This window comes from Canis lupus, chromosome 21 (genome assembly GCF_003254725.2).
Source record: "Canis lupus dingo isolate Sandy chromosome 21, ASM325472v2, whole genome shotgun sequence".
Classification (NCBI taxonomy): domain Eukaryota; kingdom Metazoa; phylum Chordata; class Mammalia; order Carnivora; family Canidae; genus Canis; species Canis lupus.
Window position 1 is genome coordinate 30,963,084 of NC_064263.1, and position 20,807 is coordinate 30,983,890.

The following is a 20,807-nucleotide window of genomic DNA, read 5'->3' on the forward strand; positions in this document are numbered from 1 at the left end:
GCGCGGAAGGGCGGGCTGTGCCCTGCTGCTTGGCTCGGGCGTCAGTGCCCACGCCGGCTGCCCCCGCCCGGAGCCGCACGGCCTCCGCGGCTGCCGTCGCCCCTGGCGCCCGGGCGGACGGAACGGAGCCCCTGCCGGGAGCCGCGCCCAGGGACCACCGGCTCGGTGGCGGTGAGGACGCGCTGTGCGGCGCGGGGAGCCCCGCTGCGGCGCGTCCGCGGGTTGGGGCGCGCGCCCCGCAGTGTGTGCGGGACCCCGGGGGGCGCGGGCGGCGGGGAGGCGCGGGCTGCAGGAGGAGGGGTGCGCGCCGGAGCCCGGGGAGCCGCGTGCGGCGCCGCCTCTCCGCCCTGCTGCGGGGGCGGCCTGCGGGCCTCGGGCGGCTGGAGGGGGTGCTTGGGGGCCGGGGTGACGGGGCTGGCTGCGTCGACTGCAGACGCGGTGGGAAGTCTGCATCCCACTGGCCTTCTTCCCAGTCATCCCTGACCTCCCGCCAGTGCGGACGCTTCGAGGCGTCTTTCTCGGTTTCAGACGCTCCGTGTGCACCGGGCCCTCTGCGCCCCTCTCCCTGCGCCAGGCGCGAAGGGGTTTTACCTAGGCCACTGCCTATCAGCTCTTTAGTTGACATGTAAACTTGCTCTACGAAACAACCCTCTTCACCCACAGAAAGTACCTTGCTTCTCAGAGGGAATCATGTGTGCTGCCAAACTTCTCTCTCATTATTCTGCCTTTTCAAGAGACTGAACGTCAACTTTAAGTTCATTTCTCTAATAATGACATTTATGACGAATGAAACAAGATGATCGGTTTATGGAGCCATGCATTGTCTCTTCTGACATTTCTTTTAGGAAGAAGATTCTGAGGGAGTCCATCGGAATCAAGAGAAAATACTAAATTTCAGTTCTGATTATAAAGTCTTTTGTGCTCAAAATCACGTACTCCCTATCCTCCATACCGACTTACTGTCTTCCAAGCCCAGCTCAGCAAGGCATATACATCCCCACATGGAGAATCAATATGGACTCCATGGAAGTTCTACTTATGTCCTCTCTACGTGGGGACCAAGATTCTTCTTCACAAGGAATTTGACATTGTAGTTGTTTGTTAAAGTAGATCCACTGTGGAAAACACCTTGGCTAGATCGATTAGAGAGATTTACCCCTAAGGATCTGATTGTTTGAACCAAATTAGTTGAATTTTAAAGGCCAAATTTTAGTTCACTCCCAATATATGCCAGGTTATTAGCTTTCACATTGTGCCTTCTCTTTTGATACCTTTATTTTTTTAAAACTTTTTTTTTAAAAAAAGATTTTATTTATTTATTCATGAGAGACACAGAGAGAGATAGAGAGGCAGAGACATAGCCAGAGGGAGAAGCAGGCTCCATGCAAGGAGCTCAATGTGGGATTCAGTCCCTGGACTTGATCACTCCCTGAGCTGAAGGCAGATATTCAACCACTTAGTCACTCAGACACCCATCTTTCCATCCCTTTAATAATATTACAACCATTTTTTCATCTGAGGAATGAAAAAACCATCAAATTAGCATGTTAGTGGGCAGAGGGGAGAATGCAAAAGTGTGAGCATCTTGGTATAAGTCATCTGAGTCAACCAGTTCCATAAAATCTCTGAAGCCAAGATCAAAGACAAGCCAGAAAGGGGAATCCCCACAACTCTGTTGTCCTGTTGCCTCCAAAGGTGTTATTGACGTCAAGGCATACTGTGCAACAATAGTTCCATTTAAACGAGGTCACCAGAAGGATACTTGGAGCAGTCTCTGCAGTGGGTGAAGTGCTCAGGAGAATTCTGAATCATTAGGGTGGATCTTCAGCTCTGTTTCTTCTCATAGGTTCCCAAAGGGTTATAAGTAGAATAAAAAATAGCATGCAGTTAGCACTCACATCTCCATTTATGGGCCCCATTTTCAGTTCTGCTTACTTGTCCTCTTTTTTGCGAAGTGTTGTATTGTTGGAATTAAGTACTGGGTTTCTAGGTTCTAGGTTGCAACCCCGTTGTATTACATATTCTACATACGATTATTAAGAACTTCATCATGTGTAGAATGTGAATATGATGTGCCCTAGATAATAATAGATTCTTCAATTATTAACATTTAACCCTATTTTCTTTGTCTCTCCTAATACCCATAGTTATTTTAATAACTTGATGCTAACTTGTGGACTTACTGCCCAGAATATATAAGGAACTCCTACAGGTAGGAAAAGTCAGAAAATTCCAGTTTATAAAATGGGCAAAAGACTAGAACAAGTCTTTACAGCATAGGGAACACAAATAGCTAATAAGCATATAAAAAGTTACACAACAAAATTACCAACTAGAATACATACATTAAAAGTACAGTGAAATACCACTAAGCCTCATAAGGATGGATTTAAATGTCTGAGGATTTTTAACACTTTACATTGTTGATGGGGGATTAGCTTGGCACAGTCAATTCAGAAGGTCCATTTGGCAGCATCTTTAAAACATAACCTTAAATATATGCCTTCTCTCCTGTAACCAGTGGTTTCACTCCTCTGTGGTATACATGCCTTGTGGATACAAGTGCTTATATCCACCATAACTATGTTGAGATTTTTTATTACCACCTTATTTATAATAGCTGGATTTGGAAACAGTATAAATTTCACAGATAATAGAAAGGATAATTTGTGATACAATCATGCAGTGCAAAACTATTAAAATATTTTTGAAAGAACTACTACTACATGCATCAGGTAGATGGAAAGATGTGTAGTATAAGCAGCAGACATTACAAAGTACATTCAGTTTTAAAATTTTTTATTTATTTATTTTAGAGAGAGAGAGAACATAAGCAGAGGAAGGGGCAGTGGTAGAGGGAGAAGCAGACTCCTCAATGAGCAGGAAGCCTGATGTGGGACTATATCCCAGGACCCTGGGATCATGACCTGAGCAGAAGGCAGACACTTAACTGACTCTGCCACCCAGGTGCCCCTAAAAATTATATTCTATCAGATTCCACTTCTTTGAAGTTCAGGAAGAAGAAAATTAATTTATATTTTTAGAATTCCAAGTAATGGTTACCTTTGAGAGACTTTTGATTTGGAGTTGACTGAGACCCTTTTGATGGCTGTGAGGGTCCTACATTCTGATCTATATAATAGTTATACAAATACGTACGTAAGATTTTCTTGAGCTGTATGCAGATTGGTACACATTCTATATATAAGTAATAACTCATTTAGAGAGAGGGAGAGAGAGAAGAGAAAAAATGAGACTAAGCATTTAATTGAAACTGCTGGGACAGGAGTAGAAATATCAGGGTCAATCCAAAGGCAAAAATAAATAAATAATAAAGATAAAAGAAGAAATCAATGAAATCGAAAATAAAGTATTAATATGATATATTAACAAAATCCCAAATATTTCTTTAAATGATTACAACATAGCCAAAACTCTATAAAAAAATATTTATGGGGGTCCCTGGGTGGCTCAGCGGTTTAGCGCCTGCTTCAGGCCAGGGCATGATCCTGGAGACTCGAGATCAAGTCCCGCATTGGGCTCCCTGCAGAGTCTGCTTCTCCCTCTGCCTGTGTCTTTGCCTCTCTCTCTCTCTCTTTCTCTCTCTCTCTGCATCTCTCATGAATAAATAAATAAAATCTTTTAAAAAATTTATGAGAGACAGTACTAAAGTAAATATACTAAGGGGAAGTTGGCCCTCCCTCCAAAAAAAATGCAAAAACATAACAAATACTGTCAGAATTAACTTTATCTGGTTTCTGGAAAATAGAAGTTTACAGCAGCCAATTGAATGTTTAATCAAGAAAAACACTACTGAAACCATGTTTGAGTTGTTTACCTTAGTCTCCCCATGAAAGTGAAATGACATCTCATAGAATGGGAGAAAAAGGGAACCCTGGGTGGCGCAGCGGTTTAGCGCCTGCCTTTGGCCCAGGGCGCGATCCTGGAGACCCGGGATCGAATCCCACGTCGGGCTCCCGGTGCATGGAGCCTGCTTCTCCCTCTGCCTATGTCTCTCTGCCTCTCTCTCTCTCTGTGTGTGACTATCATAAATAAATAAAAAATTACGACAAAATTAAAAAAAAAAGAATGGGAGAAAATACTTGCAAATCATATATCTGAGAAGGATCTAGTATCCAGAATATATAAAGAATTCCTGAAACTCAAAAACGAGAAAAGGAAACAACACAATTTAAAAATGGACAAAGGGCTTCAAAAGGTATGTCTCCAAGGAAAGTATACAAATGGCTGACAGGAACAGGAAAGGATGTTGCACATCATTAGATGTTTTGGAATTGCAAATTAAAACCACAGTTAGAAATAGAACCTCTCCTTTCCTCTATAATCCCTTTCACTATTTTTTATATTCCCTGTATGAGTGAAACCATATGATAAATGAGTGGGAAAAATCAGAGAGGGTGATAAAACATTAAAGACTCATAACTCTGGAAATCGAACAAGGGGTAGTGGAAAGGGAGGTGGGCAGGGGTATGGGGTGACTGGGTGATGGGCTCTGAGTGGGGCACTTGTCAGGATGAGCACTGGGTGTTATATGTTGGCAAATCGAACTCCAATAAAAAATATACATATTAAAAGAAAAAAAATAGAACTTCTTTCTTTTCTATTGGCAATATTGCTAAGTCACAAAGTAAAAGCCAAGTGGCACTGGTGGGAAAAAAAAGAGTGATAAGTGGAACAGAATTCAGAGTTCGTAGATAGACATATATGATTTTAATGTCTGACAAAGTTAATTCCAAAAATCCTTAGGAAGAGGACAAATAGTGAAGTATAAAGCATCACTAAATACTAGTTTACTACCTAGAGAAAAATAAAACTGGATTTCTACATAATATGACACAAGAAGGTAGACTCTAAATAGATTAAATAAAAGTTAAAATAAAACAATGACATTATGCAAGAAAACATAAGGGAACATCTATCTTTCTGACCTAGCGGACAGAACCTCCAAAGCACAGACCATAATGAAACAGTTGATGAATTTGATTTCCTCAACATCTGAGATTTGTCTTCAATGAAAAACATTTTATACAAGTAATTTATGAATAGGGGGCAAGATGGAGGAAGAGTAGGGTCCCCAAGTCACCTGTCCCCACCAAATTACCTAGATAACCTTGAAATCATGTGAGAATCTACGAATTTGGCCTGAGATTTATTTTATTTTATTTTATTTTATTTTATTTTATTTTATTTTATTTTATTTTATTTTTTTATTTTTTTATTTTATTTTCGGCCTGAGATTTAAAGAGAGAACAGCAGCTGGAATGCTACAGTGAGAAGAGTTCAGGCTTCTATCAAGGTAGGAAGACGGGGGAAAAAAGAAATAAAGAAACAAAAGACATCCAAGGTTGACGGGCCACGCGAGGAGCCGGGCTAAGGCAGGGCCGAGTGTCCCCAGGACAGGAAAGCTCCCTCCAGGAAAGGCAGGAGCTGCACCAATCTTCCGGGCGGAAAGGGGCTCGCAGGGAGTTAGAGCAGGACCCCAGGAGGGGAGGGGATGCCCTCGGGCTCCCTGGGACACTAACAGACACCTGTGCTCCAGGGAGAGTGCGCGAGCTCCCTAAAGGGCTGCAGCACGCAGGGCTGGACCCGGAGCAGCTCGGAGGGGCTCGAGCAGCGGCTCCACGGGGAGAGGGCTTCCCGGTGGGGAGCGCGAATCCAACAGCGCAGGCCCCACAAGCCCCGGAGCACAGGGCGCCGGGGACACAGCCCAGGATCCGGCCTCCCCCTGGGACAGGCAGAGGCCAGGAGGGCCCAGGACAGCAAGGACGCTCCTGCCGGGAGCTGAGCGGATCAGTGGCCCCGCCCAGAGCCTCCAGGCCCTGCAGACAGAGAGCTCTGTAGTTACTGTGGGAGCTGACTCCAGGGCTCCAGAGCTGGCCGCCTCCACTGGGGTTGTTCCTCCTGGGGCCTCACAAAGTAAACAACCGCCGCTGAACCTCAAAGTGGCACCACCAGATAAAGAGGATAAACATTACTCACTGAGCCCTACAGCAGGCAAGGGGGAGAGCAGCTCTCCCAAGTGCTAACACCTGAAAATCAGCACAGCGGACCCCTCCACCAGAAGACCAGGTAGACGGACAAGTTCCAGGGGAAGTCAAGGGACTTAAGTATACAGAATCAAAAGATACTCCCCCATGTTTTTGTTTTTGTTTTTGTTTTTGTTTTGTTTTGTTTTGTTTTCTTTTTTATTTATTTTCTTTTTTTTTATTGTTCAATTTACTAACATACAGAATAACACCCAGTGCCCGTCACCCATTCACTCCCACCCCCCGCCCTCCTCCCCTTCTACCACCCCTAGTTCGTTTCCCAGAGTTAGCAGTCTTTACGTTCTGTCTCCCTTTCTGATATTTCCCACCCATTTCTTCTCCCTTCCCTTATTTTCCCTTTCACTATTATTTATATTCCCCAAATGAATGAGAACATATAATGTTTGTCCTTCTCCGACTGACTTACTTCACTCAGCATAATACCCTCCAGTTCCATCCACGTTGAAGCAAATGGTGGGTATTTGTCATTTCTAATAGCTGAGTAATATTCCATTGTATACATAAACCACATCTTCTTTATCCATTCATCTTTCGTTGGACACCGAGGCTCCTTCCACAGTTTGGCTATAGTGGCCATTGCTGCTAGAAACATCGGGGTGCAGGTGTCCCGGCGTTTCATTGCATTTGTATCTTTGGGGTAAATCCCCAACAGTGCAATTGCTGGGTCGTAGGGCAGGTATATTTTTAACTGTTTGAGGAACCTCCACACAGTTTTCCAGAGTGGCTGCACCAGTTCACATTCCCACCAACAGTGTAAGAGGGTTTTGCTTTTTGATTTGTTTGCTTCCCCGACCCTTTTTTTTCCTTTCTTTCTCTTTCTCTTTTTCTTCTATTTTTTTCCTTTTTTCTTCTTTTTTTCTTTTTTATTTTTCTCTTTTCTTTCCTTCTTTCTCTCCTCTCTTTTTCTCCTTTTCCCAGTACAACTTGCTTTTGGCCCTCTGCACTGAGCAAAATGACTAGAAGGAAAACTTCACCTCAAAAGAAAGAATCAGAAACAGTCCTCTCTCCCACAGAGTTACAAAATCTGGATTACAATTCAATGTCAGAAAGCCAATTCAGAAGCACTATTATACAGCTACTGGTGGCTCTAGAAAAAAGCATAAAGGACTCAAGAGACTTCATGACTGCAGAATTTAGATCTAATCAGGAAGAAATTAAAAATCAATTAAATGAGATGCAATCCAATCTAGAGGTCCTACGGATGAGGATTAACAAGGTGGAAGAACGAGTGAGTAACATAGAAGACAAGTTGATGGCAAAGAGGGAAACTGAGGAAAAAAGAGACAAACAATTAAAAGACCATGAGGATAGATTAAGGGAAATAAATGACACCCTGAGGAAGAAAAACCTACGTTTAATTGGGGTTCCCAAGGGCGCCAAAAGGGCCAGAGGGCCAGAATATGTATTTGAACAAATCATAGCTGAAAACTTTCCTAATCTGGGAAGGGAAACAGGCATTCAGATCCAGGAAATAGAGAGATCCCCCTCTAAAATAAAAAACCGTTCAACACCTTGACATTTAATAGTTAAGCTTGCAAATTCCAAAGATAAAGAGAATATCCTTAAAGCAGCAAGAGACAAGAAATCCCTAACTTCTATGGGGAGAGATATCAGATTAACAGCAGACCTCTCCACAGAGAACTGGCAGGCCAGAAAGAGCTGGCAGGATATATTCAGGGTCCTAAATAGGAAAAACATGCAGCCAAGAATACTTTATCCTGCAAGGCTCTCATTCAGAATGGAAGGAGAGATAAATAGCTTCCAAGACAGGCAGGAACTGAAAGAATATGTGACCTCCAAACCAGCTTTGCAAGAAATTTTAAGGGGGACTCTTAAAATTCCCCTTTAAGAAGAATTCCAATGGAACAATCCACAAAAACAGGGACTGAGTAGGGATCATGATGACACTAAACTCATATCTTTCAATAGTAACTCTGAACATGAATGGGCTTAATGACCCCATCAAAAGTCCCAAAGCGTCAGACTGGATAAAAAAGCAGGACCCATCTATCTGCTGTCTACAAGAGACTCATTTTAGACGTAAGGACACCTACAGCCTGAAAATAAAAGGTTGGAGGACAATTTACCATTCAAATGGTCCTCAAAAGAAAGCAGGGGTAGCCATCCTCATATCAGATAAACTAAAATTTACCCCGAAGACTGTAGTGAGAATGGAGAGGGACACTATATCATCCTTAATGGATCTATCCAACAAGAGGACTTAACAATCCTCAATATATATGCCCCCAATGTGGGAGCTGCCAAATATATCCATGAGTTAATAACCAAAGTTAAGACATACTTAGATAATAATACACATATACTTGGTGACTTCAATCTAGCACTTTCTACACTCGATAGGTCCTCTAAGCACAACATCTCCAAAGAAACAAGAGCTTTAAATGATGCACTGGACCAGATGGATTTCACAGATATCTACAGAACTTTACGTCAAAATGCAACTGAATACACTTTCTTCTCGGGTGCACCTGGAACTTTCTCCAGAATAGACCACATACTGGGTCACAAATCAGGTCTTAACGGATACCAAAAGACTGGGATCGTCCCCTGTGTATTCTCAGACCATAATGCCTGGAAATTAGAACTAAATCACAACAAGAAGTTTGGAAGGACTTCAAACACATGGAGGTTAAGGACCATCTTGCTAAAAATGAAAGGGTCAACCAGGAAATTAAGGAAGAATTAAAACCTATCATGGAAACTAATGAGAATGAAGATACAAGGGTTCAAAATTTTGGGATACAGCAAAAGCAGTCCTGAGGGGGAAATACATCGCAATACAAGCATCCATCCAAAAAATGGAAAGAACTCAAATACAAAAGCTAACCTTACACCTAAAGGAGCTAGAGAAAAAACAGCAAATAGATCCTACACCCAGCAGAAGAAGAGAGTAAATAAAGATTCGAGCAGAACTCAACGAAATCGAGACCAGAAGAACTGTGGAACAGATCAACAAAACCAGGAGTTGGTTCTTTGAAAGAATTAATAAGATAGATAAACCATGAGCCAGCCTTATTAAAAAGAAGACAGAGAAGACTCAAATTAATAAAATCATGAATGAGAAGGGAGAGATCACTACCAACACCAAGGAAATACAAACGATTTTAAAAACGTATTATGCCAATAAATTGGGCAATCTAGAAGAAATGGACGCATTTCTGGAAAACCACAAACTACCAAAACTAGAACTGGAAGAAATGGAAAGCCTGAACAAGCCAATAACCAGGGAGGAAATTGAAGCAGTCATCAAAAACCTCCCAGGACACAAAAGTCCAGGGCCAGATGGCTTCCCAGGGGAATTCTATCAAACGTTTAAAGAAGAAACCATACTTATTCTACTAGGGCTGTTTGGAAAGATAGCAAGAGTGGAGTACTTCGAAACTCGTTCTATGAGGCCAGCATCACCTTAATTCCAAAACAGACAAAGACCCCACCAAAAAGGAGAATTACAGACCAATATCCCTGATTAACACAGATGCAAACATTCTCAACAAGATATTAGCCAAGAGGATCCAACAATACATTAAGAAGATTATTCACCATGACCAAGTAGGATTTATCCCTGAGATGCAAGGCTTGTTCAACACTCATAAACCAATCAATGTGATTCATCATATCAGCAAGAGAAAAAACAAGAACCACATGATCCTTTCAATGTATGCAGGGACAGCATTTGACAAAATACAGCATCCATTCCTCATCAAAACTCTTCAGAGTGTAGGGATAGAGGGAACATTCCTCAACATCTTAACAGCCATCTACAAAAATCCCACAGCAAATATCATTCTCAATGGGGAAGCACTGGGAGCCTTTCCCCTAACATCAGGAACAAGACAGGGATGTCCACTCTCACCACTGTTATTCAACATAGTACTGGAAGTCCTAGCCTCAGCAATCAGACAACAAAAAGACATTAAAGGCATTCAAATTGGCAAAGAAGAAGTCAAACTCTCCCTCTTCGCCAATGACATGATACTCTACATAGAAAACCCAAAAGCCTCCACCCCAAGATTGCTAGAACTCATACAGCAATTTGGTAGCGTGGCAGGATACAAAATCAATGCCCAGAAATCAATGGCATTTCTATACACTAACAATGGGACTGAAGAAAGAGAAAATAAGGAGTCGATCCCATTGACAATTGCACCCAAAAGCCTGAGATACCTAGGAATAAACCTAACCAAAGAGGTAAAGGATCTATACCCTCAAAACTATAGAACACTTCTGAAAGAAATTGAGGAAGACACAAAGAGATGGAAAAATATTCCATGCTTATGGATTGGCAGAATTAATATTGTGAAAATGTCAATGTTACCTAGGGCAATTTACATGTTTAATGCAATCCCTATCAAAATACCATGGACTTTCTTCAGAGAGTTAGAACAAATTATTTTAAGATTTGTGTGGAATCAGAATAGACCCCAAATAGTCAAGGGAATTTTAAAAAAGAAAACCATAGCTGGGGGCATCACAATGCCAGATTTCAGGTTGTACTACAAAGCTGTGGTAATCAAGACAGTGTGCTACTGGCACAAAAACAGACACATAGATCAATGGAGCCGAATAGAGAACCCAGAAGTGGACCCTGAACTTTATGGTCAATTAATATTAGATAAAGGAGGAAAGACTATCCACTGGAAGAAAGGCAGTCTCTTCAATAAATGGTGCTGGGAAAATTGGACATCCACATGCAGAAGAATGAAACTAGACCACTCTCTTGCACCATATACAAAGATAAACTCAAAATGGATGAAAGATCCAAATGTGAGACAAGATTCCATCAAAATCCTAGAGGAGAACACAGGCCACACCCTTTTTGAACTTGGCCACAGTAACTTCTTGCAAGATACATCCACGAAGGCAAAAGAAACAAAAGCAAAAATGAATTATTGGGACTTCATCAAGATAAGAAGCTTTTTCACAGCAAAGGATACAGTCAACAAAACTAAAAGGCAACCTACAGAATGGGAGAAGATATTTGCAAATGACATATCAGATAAAGGGATAGTTTCCAAGATCTATAAAGAACTTATTAAACTCAACACCAAAGAAACAACAATCCAATCATAAAATGGGCAAAAGACATGAACAGAAATCTCACAGAGGTAGACATAGGCATGGCCAACAAGCACATTCAGGAAGAAAAGGAAGAAATCTCCAATAGAAAACGTAAGTAAACAACCAGAGGATATACAAGGGAATTTACAAAAATTAACCAAAAGTCCTTCAAGAATAGAAAGCAAAACTGAAAATCATTAGTATTAATGGTCTACAAATGGAAACAAGAAAGAGATATATATTTACCTCTATTAGACAGGCAGAAATTAGAAAGTCAGATACTGTAAATTGTTGGCAAAAAGCAGAAGAGAGAGGAACACACATTTACATTTGGGAAAATGAGAGGTACAGCCATTCTGGGAAGGAAATCAGTGTTACTTGGTCACCTTATGCCTGTGTATACAGTATGATATAACAATCATTGCTAAATAGAGAGCCACATAATTTCTCACACAGAATATGATACGGTCATACGGTATATTTCTGAGATATATCTGCTGATGCTATCTGGAATGCTATTGGTGTAAGGTTTGAATGAAGGGTGCTAGTATGAGTTAGAGACTTCAACCTGTGACCTCAAATAGAACACCAAGTGCCCTAGGATGTCTCAGAGGATGGAAAGGTAATCAGGTTGAGGGCTTTTCAAGCTCCAGGGAATGCCCTGTTTACATACTCTCAGGACCTCAGCTTTAAATAGATCCTTGAAGGAAAAATGCTCTCTGTTCAGGAGTGGGACGTAGGAGAATTGGAGTTTGTACCTGGAATTCAGTAAGGCAGAAAGGCTTGGGGTGGAGTCAGACTCCTAGGATGACTGGAGTGCAGCCCCGAGAGGCATTGCTTAGGAGCCAACCCACAACCGGTGCTGTCCTTCCAGACTGGATCTGGAGGCTGCAGACATCATTCCCTCCCACACTTGATCCTTGATCCTTCACCAGGGACCCTGCAGCCCAGTTTCTGCCTCCTCTCTGCCCCCAGGTGAGAGTGGACAAGCTGGTGATGGGCCTCCGGCTGTAGGAATCTTAGTACCCGTTGGGGGTTGGGAGGTTTGCATGGCATTGGGAAAGGTAAATTTTGTCATTTACTTTCTTGCACATCAATGTTGTTCCTTGAGGATGAACATTCTTTACAGAGTCAGTCTTGGGGCATTTGCATTTCTTCTTTGAATTGTGTGTTTAACATCCTATTTGCATTATTTTCATCGGTATTCTTTTTATTCTTTTTAGAAGCTCTTTGATGTCCTAGTTTCCTATTTGTTGTTTATATGTTAAATACATATGTTCTTTATTTAACTGCTCACTTTTACATTGTTTTTTAATAGGCTATACCCACCTTAACTTAAGGATTAAGTTAAGTGCCCCCCTCAGTTTTCATGTCATCCTTAGGAGGTCCTTTCCCACAGAAAGATCACAGAAAGTATTCACTTACATTTTCTACTAGTAATAGTATGACGTCTTTGGTTTTGTTTTGTCTTACACTGAGATATTTAATCCATCTGGATTTGGGGAGGGATTAAGAATTGTTGTGAGAGTGTTTTGTTTCCAAACAGATAGCCAGATATCCTAACACCAATTTTAAGTAATACACCTGTCCCTATTAAGGTAGATGACACTTGTATCATTCATTTCCTTAAATTCTTGATTTTGATTCTTGTCTACATTATTTCATTGACATTTTGGTTTTTGAGCTAATACAATACATATAAATTAATCAGATTTAACTGTATATCTTAATGTCAAGTAGGTTAAATTTCCCACCCTCACCCTTACCACAGTGCTTTTCAGTTTCAGTTTTTCAAATATTTACTGTGAATAGTTTCACAAGTATTCTTCTGGATAAACTTCAGAATTATCTTGTTAAACTTCCCATCAGAAATGCATATGGATTTTGATTATAATTGCACTTGATTTTAGCATGTTTCTGGGGAGCGCTTCTCAAAATATGGTCCATGAAATAACCACATCAAAATCATCAAGAATACTTGTTAGAAAGGCAGATTTCTTTGTTCCACCCCCAACCTGTTGAAAATCTCCAGAGCCCAGAAACATTTATTTTTGACAAACTCTCACAGAGAGAATTAATTAGAACACTTACTTATATGTGAGAATCAAGGATTTAGGGATCCCTGGGTGGCGCAGCGGTTTGGCGCCTGCCTTTGGCCGGGGCGCGATCCTGGAGACCCAGGATCAAATCCCAAGTCGGGCTCCCTGCTTGGAGCCTGCTTCTCCCTCTGCCTGTGTCTCTGTCTCTCTCTGTGTGCCTATCATGAATAAATAGATAAAATCTTTTTAAAATCTTTTGTTATTAGTTTATTTTTGCTTTTGTTACACTCAAAAGACATTTCTAGAAAGATACTGCTATTTTTCATCATATTAACTTATGATTATTTGTATTTCTTTGGTGCTGTTTGTTATTTCTCCTCTCTCAGCTATAATTTTATTTATTTGGGTCCCTTCTATTTCCCTTTTCGTAAGTCTGGCTAGGGGTTCATCAATTTTACAATTTTTTTCAAAGAACCAGCTCCTGGGTCATTGATCTGTTCTATTGTCTTTTTAGTTTCTCTATCATTTATTTTCATACTAATCTTTATTATTTCCCTTCTTAAGCTGGCTTTAACCATAAAATGACGTGCCTGTTCTAGCTCCATAATTTGTAAGGTTAGGTTGTTTATTGGTATCTTTCTTGCTTCTTGAGGTAGGGCTATATTGCTATAAACTTCCCTCTTAGAAAAGCTTTTGCTGCATGCCAAATATTTATGACCATTGTGTTTTTATTTTTGATGATCTCCATGTGTTCTTTATTTCCTCTCTGAGGAAATTTTTTCTTTTTTTTTTTGTATTGGTTGTTTTTTTTAATAATAAATTTATTTTGTATTGGTGCGAGGGGAGGGAAGAGCCAACATACACAATAACACCCAGTGCTCATCCCGTCAAGTGCCCGCCTCAGTGCCCCCCTCAGTGCCCGTCACCCATTCACCCCCACCCCGGCCCTTCTCCCTTTCCACCACCCCTAGTTCAATTCCCAGAGTTAGGAGTCTTCATGTTCCATCTCCCTTTCTGATATTTCCTACCCATTTCTTCTCCTTTCCCTTCTATTCCCTTTCACTATTATTTATATTCCTCAAATGAATGAGACCATATAATGTTTGCCCTTCTCCGATTGACTTATTTCACTCAGCGTAATATCCTCCAGTTCCATCCACGTTGAAGCAAATGGTGAGTATTTATCATTTCTAATGGCTGAGTAATATTCCATTGTATACATAAACCACATCTTTATCCATTCATCTTTCAATGGAAACCGAGGCTCCTTCCACAGTGTGGCTATTGTGGACATTGCTGCTATAAACATCAGGGTGCAGGTGTCCCAGCGTTTCATTGCATCTGCATCTTTGGGGTAAATCCCCAACAGTGCAATTGCTGGGTTGTAGGGCAGGTCTATTTTTAACTCTTTGAGGAACCTCCACACAGTTTTCCAGAGTGGCTACAACAGTTCACATTCCCACCAACAGTGCAAGAGGGTTCCCTTTTCTCCGCATCCTATCCAACATTTGTGGTTTCCTGCCTTGTTATTTTCCCCCATTCTCACTGGTGTGAGGTGGTATCACATTGTGGTTTTGATTTGTATTTCCCTGAAGGCAAGTGATGCAGAGCATTTTCTCATGTGCGTGTTGGCCATATCTATGTCTTCCTCTGTGAGATCTCTGTTCCTGTCTTTTGCCCATTTCAAGACTGGATTGTTTGTTTCTTTGGTGTTGAGCTTAATAAGTTCTTTATAGATCTTGGAAACTAGCCCTTTATCTGATATGTCATTTGCAAATATCTTCTCCCATTCTGTAGGTTGTCTTTGAGTTTTGTTGATTGTATCCTTTGCTGTGCAAAAGCTTCTTATCTTGATGAAGTCCCAATAGTTCATTTTTGCTTTTGTTTCTTTTGCCTTCGTGGATGTATCTTGCAAGAAGTTACTGTGGCCGAGTTCAAAAAGGGTGTTGCCTGTGTTCTCCTCTAGGATTTTGATGGAATCTTGTCTCACATTTGGATCTTTCATCCATTTTGAGTTTACCTTTGTATATGGTGCAAGAGAGTGGTCTAGTTTCATTCTTCTGCATGTGGATGTCCAATTTTTCCAGCACCATTTATTGAAGAGACTGTCCTTCTTCCAATGGATGGTCTTTCCTCCTTTATCGAATATTAGTTGACCATAAAGTTCAGGGTCCACTTCTGGGTTCTCTATTCTGTTCCATTGATCTATGTGTCTGTATTTGTGCCAGTAGCACACTGTCTTGATTACCACAGCTTTGTAGTACAACCTGAAATCTGGCATTGTGATGCCCCCAGCTTTTGTTTTCTTTTTTAAAATTCTCTAGGCTATTCGGGATCTTTTCTGATTCCACACAAGTCTTCAAATAATTGGTTCTAACTCTCTGAAGAAAGTCCATGGTATTTTGATAGGGATTGCCTTAAACGTGTAAATTGCCCTGGGTAACATTGACATTTTCACAATATTAATTCTGCCAATCCATGAGCATGGAATATTTTTCCATCTCTTTGTGTCTTCCTCAATTTCTTTAAGAAGTGTTCTATAGTTTTGAGGGTATAGATCCTTTACATCTTTGGTTAGGTTTATTCCTAGGTATCTTATGCTTTTGGGTGCAATTGTACATGGGATTGACTCCTTATTTTCTCTTTCTTCAGTCTCATTGTTAGTGTATAGAAATGCCATTGATTTCTGGGCATTAATTTTGTATCCTGCCATGCTACCAAATTGCTGTATGAGTTCTAGCAATCTTGGGGTGGAGGCTTTTGGGTTTTCTATGTAGAGTATCATGTCATCGGCGAAGAGGGAGAGTTTGACTTCTTCTTTGCCAATTTGAATGCCTTTAATGTCTTTTTGTCGCCTGATTGCTGAGGCTAGGACTTCCAGTACTATGTTGAATAGCAGTGGTGAGAGTGGACAACCCTGTCTTGATCCTGATCTTAGGGGAAAGGCTCTCAGTGCTTCCCCATTGAGAATGATATTTGCTGTGGGCTTTTTGTAGATGGCTGTTAAGATGCTGAGGAATGTTCCCTCTATCCCTACGCTCTGAAGAGTTTTGATCAGGAATGGCTGCTGTATTTTGTCAAATGCTTTCTCTGCATCTAATGAGAGGATCATATGGTTCTTGGTTTTTCTCTTGCTGATATGATGAATCACATTGATTGTTTTACGAGTATTGAACCAGCCTTGTGTCCCGGGGATAAATCCTACTTGGTCATGGTGCATAATTTTCCTAATGTACTATTGGATCCTATTGGCTAGTATCTTGTTGAGAATGTTTGCATCCATGTTAATCAGGGATATTGGTCTATAATTCTCCTTTTTGGTGGGGTCTTTGTCTGTTTTGGAATGAAGTTGATGCTGGCCTCATAGAATGAATTTGGAAGTATTCCATCTCTTTCGATCTTTCCAAACAGCTTTAGTAGAATAGGTATGGTTTCTTTTTTAAACGTTTGATAGAACTCCCCAGGGAGCCATCTGGCCCTGGACTTTTGCGTCTTGGGAGGTTTTTGATGACTGCTTCAATTTCCTCCCTGGTTATTGGCCTATTCAGGTTTTCTATTTCTTCCTGTTCCATTTTGGTAATTTGTGGTTTTCCAGAAATGCGTCCATTTCTTCTAGATTGCCTAATTTATTGGTGTATAGCTGTTCATAATATGTTTTTAAATCATTTGTATTTCCTTGGTGTTGGTAGTGATCTCTCCCTTCTCATTCATGATTTTATTAATTTGAGTCTTCTCTGTCTTCTTTTTAATAAGGCTGGCTCATGGTTTATCTATTTTATTAATTCTTTCAAAGAACCAACTCCTGGTTTTGTTGATCTGTTCCACAGTTCTTCTGGTCTCGATTTCGTTGAGTTCTGCTCGAATCTTTATTAACTCTCTTCTTCTGCTGGGTGTAGGATCTATTTGCTGTTTTTTCTCTAGCTCCTTTAGGTATAAGGTTAGCTTTTGTATTTGAGTTCTTTCCATTTTTTGGATGGATGCTTGTATTGTGATGTATTTCCCCCTCAGGACTGCTTTTGCTGTATCCCAAAACTTTGAACCCTTGTATCTTCATTCTCATTATTTTCCATGAAACTTTTTAATTCTTCCTTAATTTCCTGGTTGACCCTTTCATTTTTAGCAAGATGGTCCTTAACCTCCATGTGTTTGAAGTCCTTCCAAACTTCTTGTTGTGATTTAGTTCTAATTTCCAGGCATTATGGTCTGAGAATACACAGGGGACGATCTCAGTCTTTTGGTATCCGTTAAGACCTGATTTGTGACCCAGTATGTGGTATATTCTGGAGTAAGTTCCATGTGCACTTGAGAAGAATGTTTTCATATTCTATCTGTTCTTTCTTTCTTTCTTTCTTTCTTTCTTTCTTTCATTCATTCATTCTTTCTTCTTTCGAGATCATGCACACAACTAGTTGGGGAGGGCAATTAGAGGGAGAGGAAGCGAGTCTTAAGCTGTCTCCATGCTCAGATGGAGCCCAATGTGGAGCTCAATCATGACCCTAGATCATGACCTGGGCTGAAATCAAGAGTCAGATGTTCAACTGACTGAGGTACCCAGAGCCTCCATTTCTAATTTGATTTCTTTATTCACCCAATCATTGTGTAATAGCATGATATTTAGCTTCCATGTTTTGTCCTCTTTCCAGATATCTTCTTTTGTTTGCTTTTTAGTCATCATAGTCATCATATTGTCCTCTTTCCAGATATCTTCTTTTGTTTGCTTTTTAGTCATCATATTGTGGATAGAAACATGTATGTTATGACTTCACTATTTTTTAATTTCATAAGACTTATTTTGTGGACTAATGTGTTATCTATACTGGAGATTGTTTAATGTGCACTTGAAAAGAATGTGTATTCTTCTGTTTTAGAATGGTTTGTTCTGAATATATCAGATCTATCTGGCCCAATTTGTCACTGAAAAGCACTGATTCCTTGTTGATTTTATGTTTGGATGATATATCCAAAGATCTATCATTCTTGGTCTCTTGTTTTTAAGTCTATTTTGTCTGATAGAAGTATTCCTACCATGGCTCTCTTACACTTCCAATTGTATGATAAATGTTTTCCTATCTATTCGCTTTCAATCTAATCTTCATGTATCTTTAGGTCTGAACTGAGTCTCTTGTAGGCAGCATATAGATGGGCCTAGTTTTTTTTTAATCCATTCTGTCCCCTGTGTCTTTTCATTGGAGTAATTAGTCCATTCACATTCAAAGTAGTTATTGATAGATACGTATTTATGACCATTTTGTGGTTGTTTTTGTAGTTTTTCTCTGATCTTTCTTCTATTGCCCTCTTTCATGGTTTCTTGGCTTTCTTTAGTGACACACTCAGATTCTTTCTGTTTATTCTTTGCATATCTTATTACTGGTTTTTGATTTGTGGTTACCATTTCATTTGTATGTAGCATCTCCTGCAAATAGCAGTTTATATTAAGTTGATAGTTGCTTCTGCTTGGACTAATTCTTTATTTCAATCGGTGCCCCACATGTACACACACGTTTTAGTTACATGGTATCATATTTTACAGCCTTTCATTTTGTGAATCCCTTCAATAATTTTTACAGATTTTAAAATTTGTACTGGTTTTCTGTTTCCTATTCCTTGTATTCTCACTTATGGTCTTTACTTTCCACTCAAGCAGTCTCGGTTAATGTTTCTTGTAGAGGTGGTTCAGTGATCCTGAACTCTTTCAGTTTCTATTTGTGTGAGAAACTCTTATCTCCTATTCTGAATGATAACCTTGCTGGATAGAGTATTCTTAGCTGCAGATTTTTCCCTTTCAGTACTTTGAATTTATCAGTCACTACCTCATTGCCTACAAAGTTTCTGCTGATATGCTGAAACGTTATGGGATATTCCCTGTAACTGTCTTCTTTTGTCTTACTGTTTTTTCTTTCCTTTTGCCATTTTAATTACTATGTATCTTGTTATGGAGCTCCTTCAGTTGACTTTATTGGAGGATGTCTGTGTCTCCTGAATCTAGATTTCTGTTTCTTTCCCAAGATATTGTAAGTTTTCAGCTATTACTTCTTCAGTAAATGTTCTGCCCCCTTTTCTCTCTCTTCTCCTTCTAGAATTCCAGAGTGCAACTCTTATAGGCTCAATGGAGTCACCAAGTTCTCCATGTCTATTCCTTTTTGATAATTTTTTTTTCACATTTTCTCATCTTGATTAATTTCCATTACTCTCTCTTATTGCTGATTAATTCATTCCTCTCTTCTTCTAGCCTACTATTTATTCCATCAAGTGTATTTTTATTTTCATTTATTGTATTCTTTGTCTCTGATAGATATTTTTTTTATCTCTTTCTTAAGCTTCTCACTGATGTTCTCCATTCTTTTCTCAAGTTCAGTGTCTTTATGATCATTAGTTTAATTCTCGGTGTCTATCAGATAAGTAGTACCTGTTTTGCTTAGATCTCTTGCTGTTGTTTTGTCCTGTTCTTTCACTTGGGACCTATTCCTCTATGTTTTCAGTTTGGCTTACTCTCTGTGTCTGTTTTGTGTTTTAGAAATGTAGCTGTATCTTTATATCTTTTGAAGGTAGTGACTTTATGAAGCCTGCAGTGCAGTGTCTGTCCTGCAGTTCAGTGTCTCCAGTTCTTCAGGACCTGGTGCTTCATAAAGTTCCTTTATCTGTGTTGTTTATGCCCTGCTGTTAGTCCTGGCCAATTTTCCCCTCAGTCCAGTAGTCGGCAGAGGCCTCTCTTTGGGTGTTGTGTGCAGTATTTAGTCCCCAGTCAAGTGGGGAACATTTTAACAAAGTGATATGCTGGTCTCCTTGTGAAATGAGATCTCCAGCTGCCAAAACTGAGGTCCTACAAAATGTGTGGGTCAGGAGATGAGGTGTTGGTGGGGTTCAGGTTACTCTTGGGGAGGCCTCCCATGGAGCCAAGACTGAGGCAGGTGTGACCCTAAGGATCACACTGCCACATGTGGGTGTAAGTGTCAGCACTGTGCAGGTTCCTGCAGGTGGCCTGTGTTTTTGGTGGAAGTGAGAGGGAAAATGGTACCTGTCAGCTCCTGTGTACCTAGTGGGGTCTCCCTGTGAGCCTGTCTATCTGTGGCATGCATTGAGATGAATAAATAACTCTCCAACCTGCCTGCCCCCATAGTTTTTCAAACTACTGGATACAACATACATGCTGTATCTTCCCTGGCTGTTTGTTGTGCTATCTCTTCAAAGGTGGACACTCTGCTTCTTAACCCTGCCTGGTTTATCCTAGAGCCAAGTTTGCCAATTTTATTAAATTCTAGGCTGTCGTTGGAATTTAATGGTTCTGAGAACTCAAAAGATTGGCTCCCCCCTCCTTTCAAAGCCAAATGGTACGTGGCTTCATCTTTTCCAAGTAAGCTCCCTGGTGTGACTGTTTTTTGCCCTTCTCTGCACCTCCTCACTCCCACAGTCCATTTCAAAGTGTGTCTTCACCCTTCCTACCTCCTTCAGTGTGGTTTCTTTTATACATGAGGTTTGGAATTTGTTCTGCAATCTTCAGGTCATTTTCTGGGTTATTAAATGATGTAAGTGTTATCTAGTTGTCTCCATGGGATAAGGAGAGTTTAAGGTCTCTTACTTTTAATTAGAATCTTTTATCCATTTACTTTTAATGGAATTATGA

General features: G+C 40.4%; 1 protein-coding gene across 3 annotated transcripts in view; it reads left to right on the forward strand.

Moving 5' to 3' along the window:
- ZNF215 (zinc finger protein 215) overlaps positions 1–20,807 on the forward strand; it is a 219,763-nt gene continuing 198,956 nt past the window's right edge. For 2 of the 3 annotated variants that reach the window (XM_049098676.1, XM_049098678.1), the window contains exon 1: positions 1–171. The gene's annotated coding sequence lies outside the window, so the exon portion shown is untranslated. The remainder of the gene's footprint in view (positions 172–20,807) is intronic. The other variant, XM_049098684.1, reaches the window with a different exon arrangement.